General features: G+C 36.0%; 1 protein-coding gene across 8 annotated transcripts in view; it reads left to right on the top strand.

Annotated features, from left to right (window-relative positions):
* Positions 1-13,467, top strand: part of nrxn2b (neurexin 2b) — a 759,383-nt gene that overhangs the window by 215,018 nt on the left and 530,898 nt on the right. The gene's annotated exons all lie outside the window — the stretch shown is intronic.

Below are 13,467 nucleotides of genomic sequence, written 5' to 3'. Positions count from 1 at the left end.
GTGCTAGTTCTTTGGAAATGTGTAATTTTGGCTTATTTGTCCTGTCTATGTGCTATCTTACTGTTTGTAGTATCAGGGTGGCTTACAGAACAAGATACTTGTAGTAGAAAATAAAATTAGATCTAATTTCAACATGTGCGGAGTGCTATTAAAGATACAATTTACATTTTCATAACAGGTTAGGACTAAGATGGACTCTTTGTACGTGCTAAATGTGATAAAATAAAAAAAAATCAAAAAAAAAAATCATACTATTCAGTCAGATATTTGCAAAAAAAAAAAAAATACCCGTTTGGAATACAATACATGATACAGATTGATAATGTTATGATGCATTTCTGTAAATAGTTAAATATAATCTACAATATTTGCCCACATCAACCTGCTCCTGTCAGCTGTCTTTAGTGATTGAGAAAAGAAAACTGTACTGACTTGAAAGTATTTGACCCAATTGTTTCTTGAGTAAACATCTGTTGCTCAAAGTCTCAGTTCTAATCATTTTGACCCAGCCAATTAATTGGTAGATTAATCAACTAATACCAATATTAAGTGAATAATTTAATCAAGCAGCAGGGCTTGGCAACAGTGACCACAGACCATTAACTCTGGTTGAACATTACAACATTAGTCCAATCACATCTAACAGAACAAGCAGACTAATCACAGTGCAGCAGAATGGACGCTTTGATAGCAGGCTACTCCAGCCTTCAAAACGTACCCTTCTTAACCCCTTTACAAAGCAGCAAACCATACTGAAACGCTGATGCTTTGTCGGACCTAGGAGAGCCTTCAAAGTGTCCTTCATGTCGTTATTTTTACCCTTATGCATAGACAAGTCATGGTGTGCCAAATCCTTTATCGTCTCATTCAAAAACATCCTCTTCTTTCTGTGCCATTTCCATTATCTTTTTTCTCTCCTCAATGTCTCCCGCACTTTAAAGTTCAAACACACTTTTACAATATTTGTGGTCTTTGTGCAAATGACTGGACAGTCTAAGAAAACACCTGCAGGCATCGTTCAGCACCAATCTCGACTGCCGTTCCCTCAAATAGGTCACTTTATTAAACATTTTCAAAAAAGCAGAGCAAGCAAAGCTGACTGAACACCTGATTCAATCTGTTATGCGTACAGATAACCGTTAAACCAAATTAAATTGTTCAAAATACAGCATCATCACAAGTGCAGGATTTATATGAATGTGTTTTTACGCACCGAAACTTTGCAAATACCACTACAATTAATCTATAAATACCATTAGGTTTTATTTTTGTTTGTTTAATGATGATTTGATGTCCCCTATTAAACAAAAATCTTTCATGAGGATGTATATAATCTCCATTTTCTAAGAACGAAAAGCATTTCAGCTCATATCTTGTGTTTAGCCTTCCACAATTTATTCTTGACTGACATACTCAGACAGTTTCAATGGCAGGCTGAAATTACACGTTGTTCCTGTGGGGGCTTTCTAATGGCAAATCAGGGAGCACTTTGGTGTTGAGCAAGAAAAAAACAAAGCATTTAATGAAATCAACGATCAAATGTGGATGTTTTTCAGTGACAGCTTGGAGAATGGAGACGTAAAGAGGACCTCATTATGGAAAAGGCAGGAAGCAGACCTAAGCTATGCAGGCTGTAAATAGCTGCTGACACTTCATCAACTGAAAGCCCTGAAAAATAAGTCACTCCTGCACCACAAGCCAAGAAAATGGTTCCCAGTTGCTGCTGGAAAAATATAACTTGAATACTGACGCATTTGCTGCAGGTTTAGTTTTAAAAACTATCAGCATGTAGCTTTCCTGTGTTTTTTTGTCTTGTTCATGTGTGTGTTTTTTTCTTTCTATGAGCATGAGTGTGTTTGCATGTACACTGTCAAAGAGCACTCGACATCAGTGGAGAGGTATGGGCTCGGGATAGCAGAAGAGGATTTGTTGAATTACCAGGCTGCAGCCTCAGCATTGAGTCCAGAGGATTAGAGCAAGGACTGGGGTCCAGGAAAGAGATGTGCAGACGCACGAAGAGAGGGGGATCAGTGTGTGCACGTGTGTCTGTGTATGTGTCAAGGATTGGTCAAACACTCGCAACTGAGCGTTACCCAACAACTAACAGATACTTTGTCATATCAGAGGCCTTGAGCACCCTCAAGGTCACTGGAATGCACAAGAAGAATGATGTATGGACAGCCAAATGTGCATTAAAGTCCAATATATATGCATTTCTGAAGCACTCTAGAGTATACAATGAACAACAAAAGAGGCACAAATTTTGTGTTACAAATACAATGGTGAGAAATTATCATTCAACAGCCATGTGAATAGGAAAACTTTGTGCAGGTGTTGGTACAGGCATTCACTGGTGTATGAGTTAGCATGTGTCAAGAATAACCAAGATCTGGGAGGTTTTGAAGATGGAAATGTACATGGAGATACCAATGACCATGATGGTTTATTTTGTTGAGCAAAAAATGACATAATATAGTGATGCTATGCAGCTCCAAAATGGTACTCCTAAGTTTCACCATGAAAGGAATTGTAAAACTAGTTTTGTAATGGCCTTATGAGCAAATATAGTCTGCACCAATATTCTTATTGGCAAGTGTAGTAACTTAAGGTGTAGTAGGTATTATATATATCCTTTATTTAACCAGGTAAAAAAGCCTCATTGAGATTGCAAATCTCTTTTTCAAGAGTGACCTGGCCAAGAAAAGCAGCATAACACACAGATTCTGACAGGACATAATCAACACATAATAATAATAATAATAATAATAAAACAACTTACAGTCGATAGTGACAAAACAATCATTTGTGCAAGTTTAAAAACAGTTATGCTGACCAAGCTGTCTGTATATGTCACACTTTATGGTCATTTACCCATTCACAAGTATTGTGACCCTTTTTGAGCCAAAGTTGATGTATTTTAGAAAATTAATTTAAACCAAAAAATGGCAAAGTCTTTATACAAGAGAATGGCAGTTAACATTAAAAAACACTGTGTGTTTTCACAGCTACGACTCTCATCTTTCACACATATTTTTAGATTTTGTGAATCAACACAAATTGCCTGAAAATCATCACTTTGTTGACACCATGAAAGTAATCCACTGACTGCTGTGTGTTTTATTTTTCAAATTGATTTTTTTTTATCTTTCTTCTATTTAGTTAATATTGGGTGTTAAATGTCCAAAAAGAGATTTATACTGAAGATTTCACGCAATAATACTAATTGATAATTGTGTTGTAATTGTTTTCAAATACCCACAATTTTATCATCTGATAATCTAATCTAATACGATATTTCAGTTGTGAGTATGCGAGTAAACGACTATTTGATAATCCTTTCTGTCTAACACAGAGAAAATAAGTCAATAAGTCAGATGTAGAGTGCATTTCTATAGCATCTTCAGTTCTAACATGGAGAAATACTGGACAGTGACTGAGAAAATGAAATAGTTAAATGAAACTGAACTTTGTCACCTCTGATACTTGCAGGACTGTCTGACACAGACTATGATCAGGGTCAAGCATCCAATATCTCAACAGACAAAGTGTTTCTGATATTTGTCAATTATTTTTGTAATATACAGACTATCTGAATATTCTAAAATCCTGACCGGTCTCTATTATGTAGTATACATATAGGCAAGGGGAGGCAGATTTATTTGTATAGCACAATTCATACACAGGGTAATTCACGGTGCTTTAAAAAAAACTATAAAAAGAAATATATGAAAAGATACATACCTAATTTACATTTAACGCATGACTGCTTATACAGAGTCAATCCCCATGTGTAGAACCTTTTATTTTTACTACTTAATGTTTTTTTTTAGCCATTCCAACCTTACTCTATCCCAGTTTATAATGAAAAAAAGAGCAGTAGCCCGTTCTATTCTCTCCTGGGAGAAGCACTCAAGCTTGTTGGCCACGAAGAGTCAAGAGGAGCAGTGGGTTTTCACAGAAGGACTCTAGCTATCAATCCCCATAGTCACTAAACTGTATCTATGTTACCTGGCAACACAGCTTCACTGCATCCTCCAGTGGTTGCGGTAGGAAACAATAAACTGAATCAAAGTGAATTATTTTAATAATATACAGTAAGAAATACTTGCGCCTAGTATTTTGAAACAATTAGCATAATCTTCCTTGCGGTAGTTACATGGTTGGTTGCGTTCACAGAGATGCAGAAGGATGAGAGGGAATATCTTAACACCTTAGCTTGTAGAATAGAGAAACCCCATCTGTAAATGTTTTCAGATATGCACATTTGATCTCAGGTATCGCACTGCTTTCCAACAGTAAACAAACTACAAACAACTCCTTAATTATTAAATACAAATATGCAATTACATTTACAGAAAAATAGATCTCAGAGATAGGTATATGTCTGCTTACACACCAATGACAGGTAAGCATCATACCCTCCTGAGATCCAGCAATGCATTTTTGTCCTCTGTAGTGGACAAGAGTTTCACAGCTTTACTTTAAAACAAATAATTAAAAAATATCCACTGAAAAGGACATTATATGAAAAAATAAAAAATAAAAAAAATGTATCTGTAAAAATGGTAGCTTCATGATGTTTCCAATTAAGGCAATTATTTAATGTAAAATGACCAAAATGTTTACTTACTGGGTCTTGGGAGGATATAGTACAGTAATTCCCCCAAAATAGTCACAAAGAATTAATGTGAGCATTAGTGTGAATTTTTAGACTTACTAGCAAAAGAGGATTGTCATGAAAATTTAGCTGTGGTTCTCATCCAGTTAGCAAGAACATCGACATATGCTTAATGGGAGCTACTTATTACTGTATAATTAGGACTTGGACACAGACAGCCGGCATAAAAGCTATAGTGTTATTTCCTGTTTCCAAATTTCTACTTTTCACAACTGGTCTCATGTCTCCGATGAAACTAGAGTGATACGCAGCTTTTTTTTTTTTTTTTTTTTTTTGCTCCTGCATTGGCAATGTGTTTTTTTTGTTTTTGTTTTTTTTTCTCTTTCTTTGAGTTTTAACCCTAACACACACAAAAATATAGTAAAAGAATAAATACAAATATAAAGCAGGAGGCTGGAGAGACATGTATGGAAGTTTGTGCCATACGTAACAAAAAATAAAATAGTTTCTGTTCCTTCACACATACAACATGTCAATATGAACAGCCAAATATACAAAGACACAAACCAGCATAGATAAGCACATAAACAACAAACAGTGCTGTCTTAGACAAAAACAACCATAACAACAAAAACAACAGGGAATGGAGTCATATCGTACATAAACAAAAAAAAAATCATATATAATACATAGAAATAAGAGTAGGAGGAATCCCCCCAAAGACAGCATCTGTTTTTGTTTTTTGTTTTTTCATTCCACCACACTAGCATCATTATCATTAAGTACAAAGTAATTCAAGTAATCTTCTATGTGTTGATCCATATTGTACTTTCTCACTTATGGTCCACCAGGCCCTTCAACACAATGGTAGTTAGTCTAGTACCAATATAAGACAGGAATGGGGACCAGATTCTATAGAAAACTTTAGACATACATCTAGACCTGTATGTTAAGTATTCCATGGGTAACATGTTAAAAATAACCTTATGCCAATGAGCTATTGTGAGGGGTTTACAATCTATCGACTTAAGTAATATGTTCTTCCTTGTACTAAAAGTGAGAATAGAAAAAAGTCTTTTGGAATGTGTACTTTTAAGTTGTGTGTCCGTGAGTCCAAACAGTAGACACATCGGGTCTCTTTTAGGTTTAATGTCAAAAATCTGCACTGGCAATGTTGCAATGCCTTGAGTATTTAACCATATTTGAATGCCCTGGATTCCAGCAATGGATGGAATATTATTAAAAATGTTTCTAAACCCCTGAAATACAAGAACCAGAGGGGGAATGAAGGAGGGGAGCAGAAGAGGATGAGTGAACACGAGTAAACACAGCTTAAAAAAAAATATAATAACTTGAATCTAGTATTCACTCGACCGGTGAAACTTGTGAACAAGCTGCATGTTTCTCATGTTTAGAAAAGCAGAGAAACTGGGTACAGTATAAGTAGGTCAGACTCTGAGGAGACTTGACAAGATATGAGTCAGTCAATATACAAACACAGCACTATAGGAGCCTGAGATTATGTACGCAATGAGGTACCTTAAATGCTGAGATGGACCATGTTTACACTGATTGACCTACATAGGATCATATAATTATATTATTTAACGTGGAGGTACTGTTTGTTTGTTTTGTTCTTTGTTGTGGTTTTATTGTGTTTTTATACATTGCTGTCACTTAGGTTTTATTTAGCTTTTACATTCAAATGTGTGCTGTATACATGTAACCTGTGACTGAAAAAACTCAATAAAATGAATGAATGGTTCATATTTATATATTTATATATATATATATATATATATATATATATATATATATATATATATATATTTTTTTTTTTTTTTTTTTTTTCCGTTTGTACAGTAATCACAGCACAACAAACACAAAAACCAAAAAAAGAATAGTCCAGAAGCAGAGAAGCAGAAGCTTATTTTTTGCCTGTCCTTCCCATCTGGCACACGGCTTACATCAAGTTACATCTGTACGTCATCGAGCATTGTCATTATAACAAAAGAATCAGAAACAACAAAAACACATCTACCATCTCCACTTAATATTCCTGAATGATCTTATACTTAAGGCATTTTTTAAACTTTGTCAGAGAAGTGAACAACTTAAATTTATCACGTCCATTCCATAATTTCACGCCCCCAACTGAAATACATCTGGATTTCACATTTGTCCTCACTTTCATACATTCAACAATATAAAGACCTCTTAAATTATATTACTCTCTCTCAATGTAAAGAACTCTTGAATGGTATTTGGAACAATATTATTTTTTTACTTTATACATCATGTCTAATATTTTAATATATGTAATATCTGGCAGTTTTTCATAAGGAGCATTTAAATTAAAGGGGGCTAATGTTGAGAAATAGTCAAGACACAAATAACATTCAAAGATTGTCTAAAGGTCATGTTGATGTCATATTACATTGAATTGCCACAGAATATTAATTTCTAAATCTGTATTTCAAAACGGACTTATTTTCTCTTTAAGGTAGAATCCAGCATTGAGATATGTCACCTTCTGTTAAGATCTTTGAGTGTGGACCAGAGTTATTATCTCTTAATCTAAACATCTCCTAAACTAAATGGTCTTGAAATGACAAACGAAGTGCTGGCTAACAACGGCCTTTTGTGTTAATATTTATTTATTTATTTATTTATTTATTTATTGTGAATACCCTAGAATAGAGAATCAGTTGTTTGCGGTTTGCCACTTTACTACTATTTTAAGCTAAATATCACACAGTGAAGCTGTAAGTCACATAATTACTGAGGTGTTTCCCCCGGTATCATCCTGTGTGTTCCCCTGAAATGCTTAAATATGGCCGGAAGTATCAACAGGTAGTGAGGAGCAATGAGGAGACCAAATGATTCCTTGGTCCATACAAATTCTATGGTATTTCCTCTTTCTGCATCCTTCTAAGGGCAATCATCTGCTATTGTTTGTGTTATTCTGCTTAATTTTTAAATATTCTGATTTGTTTATAGTTGATTTAGTGGAGCTGAAAATGATTTTAATCTAAATTTCTATTTATTGCCAGAGCTGTTGAAACTATCCAAGTTTTATGCCTCTGCCACTGGCATGAGCAGAGTTTGAGCTGCAACTAACAACTTTTCATTGAGCGCAACCTTTCCCTGAAATGACCCATCTTATAAAGGACATAAATCATTTTACTGTAATTACACTTCTACTTAAATGTCTTACCTTTACTTGACTTTTATCTTAAAAAAGTGCTGTGCCCCCGTCAGAGCCTTTTAGAGTACAGTGTGGGATGTGGACTTAGATTGCACACATATCAAAAAAATAACCTACTGAAAAGAGGACAGCCGAACCATTAGTGAAAGAAACATGGATAAAGAGGCAGAATAGGAGCTAACATTTCAAAATTTATCTTCATTTATCTTTTTACTTATTCATGGAGGACATTATTCCCAGTTCAGTTGCAGTCCTTTGAAAGTCAGAAGAGCATACATTTCAGATCAGTCCCACACTTCATTCTTATGCATGGTATTTGGCTAACATTTTGCCACACATCAGTAGGTACCTATGTAGTATAACACAGTTGAAATGCTTCATTAACTGCACTGCTTTGGCAGGGATTTTCACCTTTTGTGAAAATAAAGAGCATTTTCTTTCACATGTGTTGATAAATGGCATTTCCACCTGCATATGACTCATGTTTGAAAGTGAATCTATTGAGCTACAGTAAGAGGGGCCTCAGTTCTGTCTGATGGAAGTGTTACCGACACGTCACTGTTGTAGTATTGGAATAATTATAAAATTTGAGTTTGCACTGACCTCATTTATTTATTCAGCCTTACATGGGGAAACTAGAGAGTGTGAAGGCCATGTAGTTTGTGATCAGGTTTCAGTGCCACATACAGAGATATTTAACACTGATGATTCACATTGTACCTCACTGTCATACTTTATTAAGCATAATTGGGTGCATCTTATTAAAATATATTGGTCTTTGCATGGAACAAGGTTAATTTTGGTATCTGCCATTTTGCTAGCTTTTTTAGACCCAACAATAAATGAGAAATTTAGACAAATTTCCACCCAGGATGTACTTAATGATGACCTCAGATAAATGCATAAACATTGTACTCTTGCTCTGAGTCAATCCAAAATTAATAATTTTTTAATAAAATATTGCAGCCAAAAATATGACCAAAATTGGGACAGGAAAAGCTACCTAGGTGTCAGTGCATTTGATCTGGAAAACATTGCTTGAAGTGGTCTTATATACCAGTATAAACAAAGACACTTTGTTAAATTTTACAATTTTCTAATCCAGACGTGGGTTTTTCATGAATTGGGAGTCTCATTCAAGGTTTCGTGCGTAACCCATTGTGTCCACTCATGTTACATGCAGAACCTGCCCATTTAAACACAAATAAATCATGAGTGATTTTGCAACAGCGGTCATTTTTGTGAAACACTCTGCCTTGCATATTTACGTCGATTCCCAAAATGTACCTATGAGAGAATAAAAAAATATTTGTAAAAATAGTAGCGGCATAATGCAAGCATCAATTAAAAATGTGTTTTATCTGAAAAATAGTTTCCCCTTTATTTCAGTATTTTTTTTTTTTTTTAATAGACCCAAAGTGCTTCCAAACTTGTTTCTTAACATTAGTCTACATGTTTGAATTTTTAGCCCCTCTGACCTGTTTTTAGGTACCAATTTCATAGAAGCACCCATGTCTATTTAATAAAATAAAATGCATATCGGCACTCATGTTAAGAGAGTGGGGCAGCTGTACCTACTTATAGAGAGATTAAACCATGGCAGAGCAGCAAATCATCTTACTTGCATGGTATAGGTGGCTTGCATCAAAAATGGTTGATGAAAAGATTATCCACAGTCAAATTGACATCACATCAACAATATTATTATATTTTGCTAAATTAGAAGTTTAATAAGAAAAAAAAAGGCAAAAAGCAAGAACTGTTTAATTATAAACAGCACTGTGGAGTAATTTTTAGAGAATATGACAACTGAGATTGACCCAAGAACAAAGTTTAAAATTCTAAATATTATGGTAATAATCATGGTGGGTCAATTTTATACCATTTCTAACCAAAAACTATTCTATTTTGATCAACAAGCTTATGAATGAACATTCATGAGCAGGCCAGAACATGATGTTCTTATTTTCAGACTGGATGTTTCTTTAACAGTGTTTTATTTGGGTTTTTAACAAGGAGCTCCTTTTTCTCACCTGAAAGCCTGTTCAGGATTCTGAAACGGTCCACCAGGTGTTTTAATGCATTTTACTTCTTGTGAAACTCCACAGAGAACAGTGGTGTGAGTGAGTATCCTACTGTTTCCAACCATTTAGCTTATTAGGTGAAATCCACCAGTAATAAGATCGTGATCAAGGCAAGATGTCAGCACTTTTCCCTTGTTGGCTCACTTTTGTGGAAAATAAGCGGAGTCATTCCAGCAGTTGGGTTGTCACCTCTCTGCATGGGAGTATGAGTATAGATTTTCCCCACAGTCTGTTGGGAATTCTCCAAATGCACAATCATCTATCCTATTTCCATACTTTGCCATCATTTCTTTAGATACCATGCACGCTTTACCTGAACCTCACCAAGAGCTGCTTTTATGTTCATATATTTCCTTGTAATAACTAAAATATTACTAACATTAACCAACTAAAGTATCTGCATAGGTAATAGCAACCTATTTTTTATGCTTATAGCAATTATGTGTTATTGTGAGAAAACAATGCAACAAAGGCCCAGGAGGAATTAACTGAATAAACTACATTAATAATAAATTCAACTTCAGATATTATTTTATATTAAGACATTATCTTTATCCACCAAAACTTGAAACAAACTGAACAAAGAGGGTGAAGTATTTGTGATCTATTCCTCTTTACAATTGTTTTTTAGCCTTTTCTTTGCTTTGTGTTTTGATGCTGGATGTCTCATTCATTCATGTGTGACGTGTTCTGTCCACACACCTCTCTCCCACATCGAGTTTTGACAGCCAGACAGCAGTGAGAGAGGTGTGGGGAGTTCTAAGAGACGGAAAGTAAATCGACAGCAGATAAGGGTCACTGGTTCTTGGTTGGGCGAGCGAGCCTCAGAAATGTGGGATGGATCGAGGGTCATTTTCTGGCTTGCTTTTCTACTGATGCCGCTGTAGTCAAAGAAAGTTACATACATTGTTCTGTGCAATGGGGGGTATCATACAGTGTAAAGAGTGTGTGGGAAATGTAATGCTAGGCTTAGAAAACCCAACACGGCTCCAAACCTTGCTGGTACTGTCCCTGTAGCATATTAGCCTTGGCCTCAATGTGTTTCCTTCATGAAATACTGAGCACCAGACTGTTAACCCCAGCTGGATGCCAGCTGGGGTTATTTACTATACTGCTGGGGTCACTAGAGACTTTATAGCTCTGCCCCTGGGTCCTATCAGCTCCCCAGAATGATATATCATCAATAAAACATGGTACCCCCAGCTCCATGTCCCTACACTGTAAAGATGGTGCGGCTGCCATAACTTTATATTTGTACACAGCTGCCACAACATGAAATTGCGTCGGAGCACATATGCCGTTCTGTACATCTTTATGTCTCTTTAGGTCTGCTCGCAGTGGCCTGGGAGAGGTCCACAAGCATGACAGACGAGGCTACATTCGATCAACTATATCTTCATTGACTCCCCTTTACTGTCTTCACTTCCATGTATTTCATACCTACTCTCTCTAGATCTTTGTCCCCGTCTTCAGTGATAGCATCATCAGAGCATGTTTTCTTGATGTCAGCGCAAGCGATGTAGCTGATAAAACTCAAAGGCTGCAGATATCCAATATATTAACAAACAAGCAAGACCTGGGAGGAGGGAGGCTTATTGATTGCATTCATTCCTTTGGCACTTCCATCCACCACAGTGGTCATTTCAGCTCTGTCTCAGTTCTTGTGCCTGGACCGTAGATTAAAAAACTAGGGAAGCAGTGCACGGCAAAGTGCCCTACGTTGTGTCTGCTCTGGCTGCCGGTCTTACTCTGCCCCATGTGTTGGATCTAGAAAGGCTTCTTTTCACCTTGGACATGCATATAATCATTTTGCCAAAAAGGACGACAGCCAGTCCTGGGCCATGTTTGTCATAGCTGGCAGTAGTATTATGGAGCAATCAGTGCAGTGAAATACTGAGCATTTCAGTGAAGCTCATGAACTCTTTGGGTTTGTGGTTTTATTCATTTGTAATGGCGGTTCTCAGACAATGTTCCTCTTTCCTCAGTTTTATACTGTGTTCATTCTGCAGGAAATTTGGATTTGCTTCTCAAATCAGATGTTTTAAGAAACATTATACGCTTTTGAAAATAATCAGATCAGATCTGACATAGGGGTCGGGAACTGTAGCTACACTGTTGGCTTTTGTATATTCACACTGTAGGGAAAGTACCAGCAAGGAATTTTCAGACTGTTTTTCTCTTTGGTGTTCTATGTGCAGTCGTGGCACAAATTGACTCTTTGTGTGAGAGTAATTTATTTTCCTATCAATATCTTTGAAACATATTCATGTAATTGCCTTTTAGAAACATGCAGAGAAAAAAAATTAATTGGTAAAGCTTACAAAAACAAAAATTGTGCAGCCAAAACATTTGACCAGTGGCTGCTTGGATTCTACCATGTCCTTTCACCTCTCTGGATTTGACGTCATGTACTGTTGTGTTGTATTGCGAGTGACACAAAAGACACTTTGTGGTTTGGATCTAATTTTCAAAAACAAAGATTTCATGTGGTTTATTGCTGTCCAGACTTTGAAAAGTCAATCTGGATATGCCCAAAATCAGATTTGTAGTCTGAACACAGCCTTAGAGACATACCCCCTAGAGTTCTATTGATTTATTCATTAATGCAGTTTCACAAGATAAACTCTCATCTTGTTTTTCTTAAAAAAAATGAAGGGGCACATGTCGTCACCATGACACTATTCATAGGTTTAGCAGTTTACCATTAAGTTCAAAGAGTTGAGACCTGTAAAAATATCACAGCAAAAAGTCTACAGTCTGTGAAGCTCAACTTCTTTGAAAAACAGTTTTGTTTTTCCCAACTTAATTGGATGCACCTTCCACCCCGGCATTGATCTTGCTCTTGCTGTAATACTTAACACCTGCCAACTCATGTAGAAGCTCGAGTCTTTAATTAGGAATTTGACTAGACAGCATAGATCAATATTTCAGATGAAAATTATGCATGTTTATTAAAGCATTTTTTTTTTTTCTTTTTCTAAATCACTTCTTGAACATTGGAAGGCATCCAAGGAAAACTGGATTACACTGTAATATTTGGCATTGTTGGGGCCTTTGAAAATCTTATTAACCTTTTAACCCCACCGCCTTCCTTTCTATTACACTCTGATTTTCTCTCAGACAGTAAGTTGGTGCAGTTTGGTATAAAATCTGCCTCAACCATCATAGGTTTGTGTCATGATATCCTTTCACAAGAGACAGTATGTCACGTATGTGTACTGTGCTATGTTGTGCACCACATCACTGAACTAGAAAAGCACTCGGTGAGTGCAGACCTCTGTCAAGGCAGATCAGTGTGTGTGTGCACCCCCCCCCCCCATCACCACCAAAATTTAATCATTTGTTCCTTGTGCCAGTATCAACATTTCCTGAAAATTTCATCAAAATCCTTCCATAACTTTTTGAGTTATTTTGCTAACAGACAAACAAACAAACCCAGGTGAAAACATAACCTCCACCGTTCCTTGGTGAAAGTAATAAAAAATTATACATTTTTAGTGCCATTTAAGCATCCAATTTTGACACATTGAAAAAAAAGATATATAAAGTGATTGAGT

The sequence above is a fragment of the Sphaeramia orbicularis genome, chromosome 18, assembly GCF_902148855.1.
Source record: "Sphaeramia orbicularis chromosome 18, fSphaOr1.1, whole genome shotgun sequence".
Lineage (NCBI taxonomy): Eukaryota > Metazoa > Chordata > Actinopteri > Kurtiformes > Apogonidae > Sphaeramia > Sphaeramia orbicularis.
This window is presented reverse-complemented; position numbering and strand designations above follow the sequence as displayed.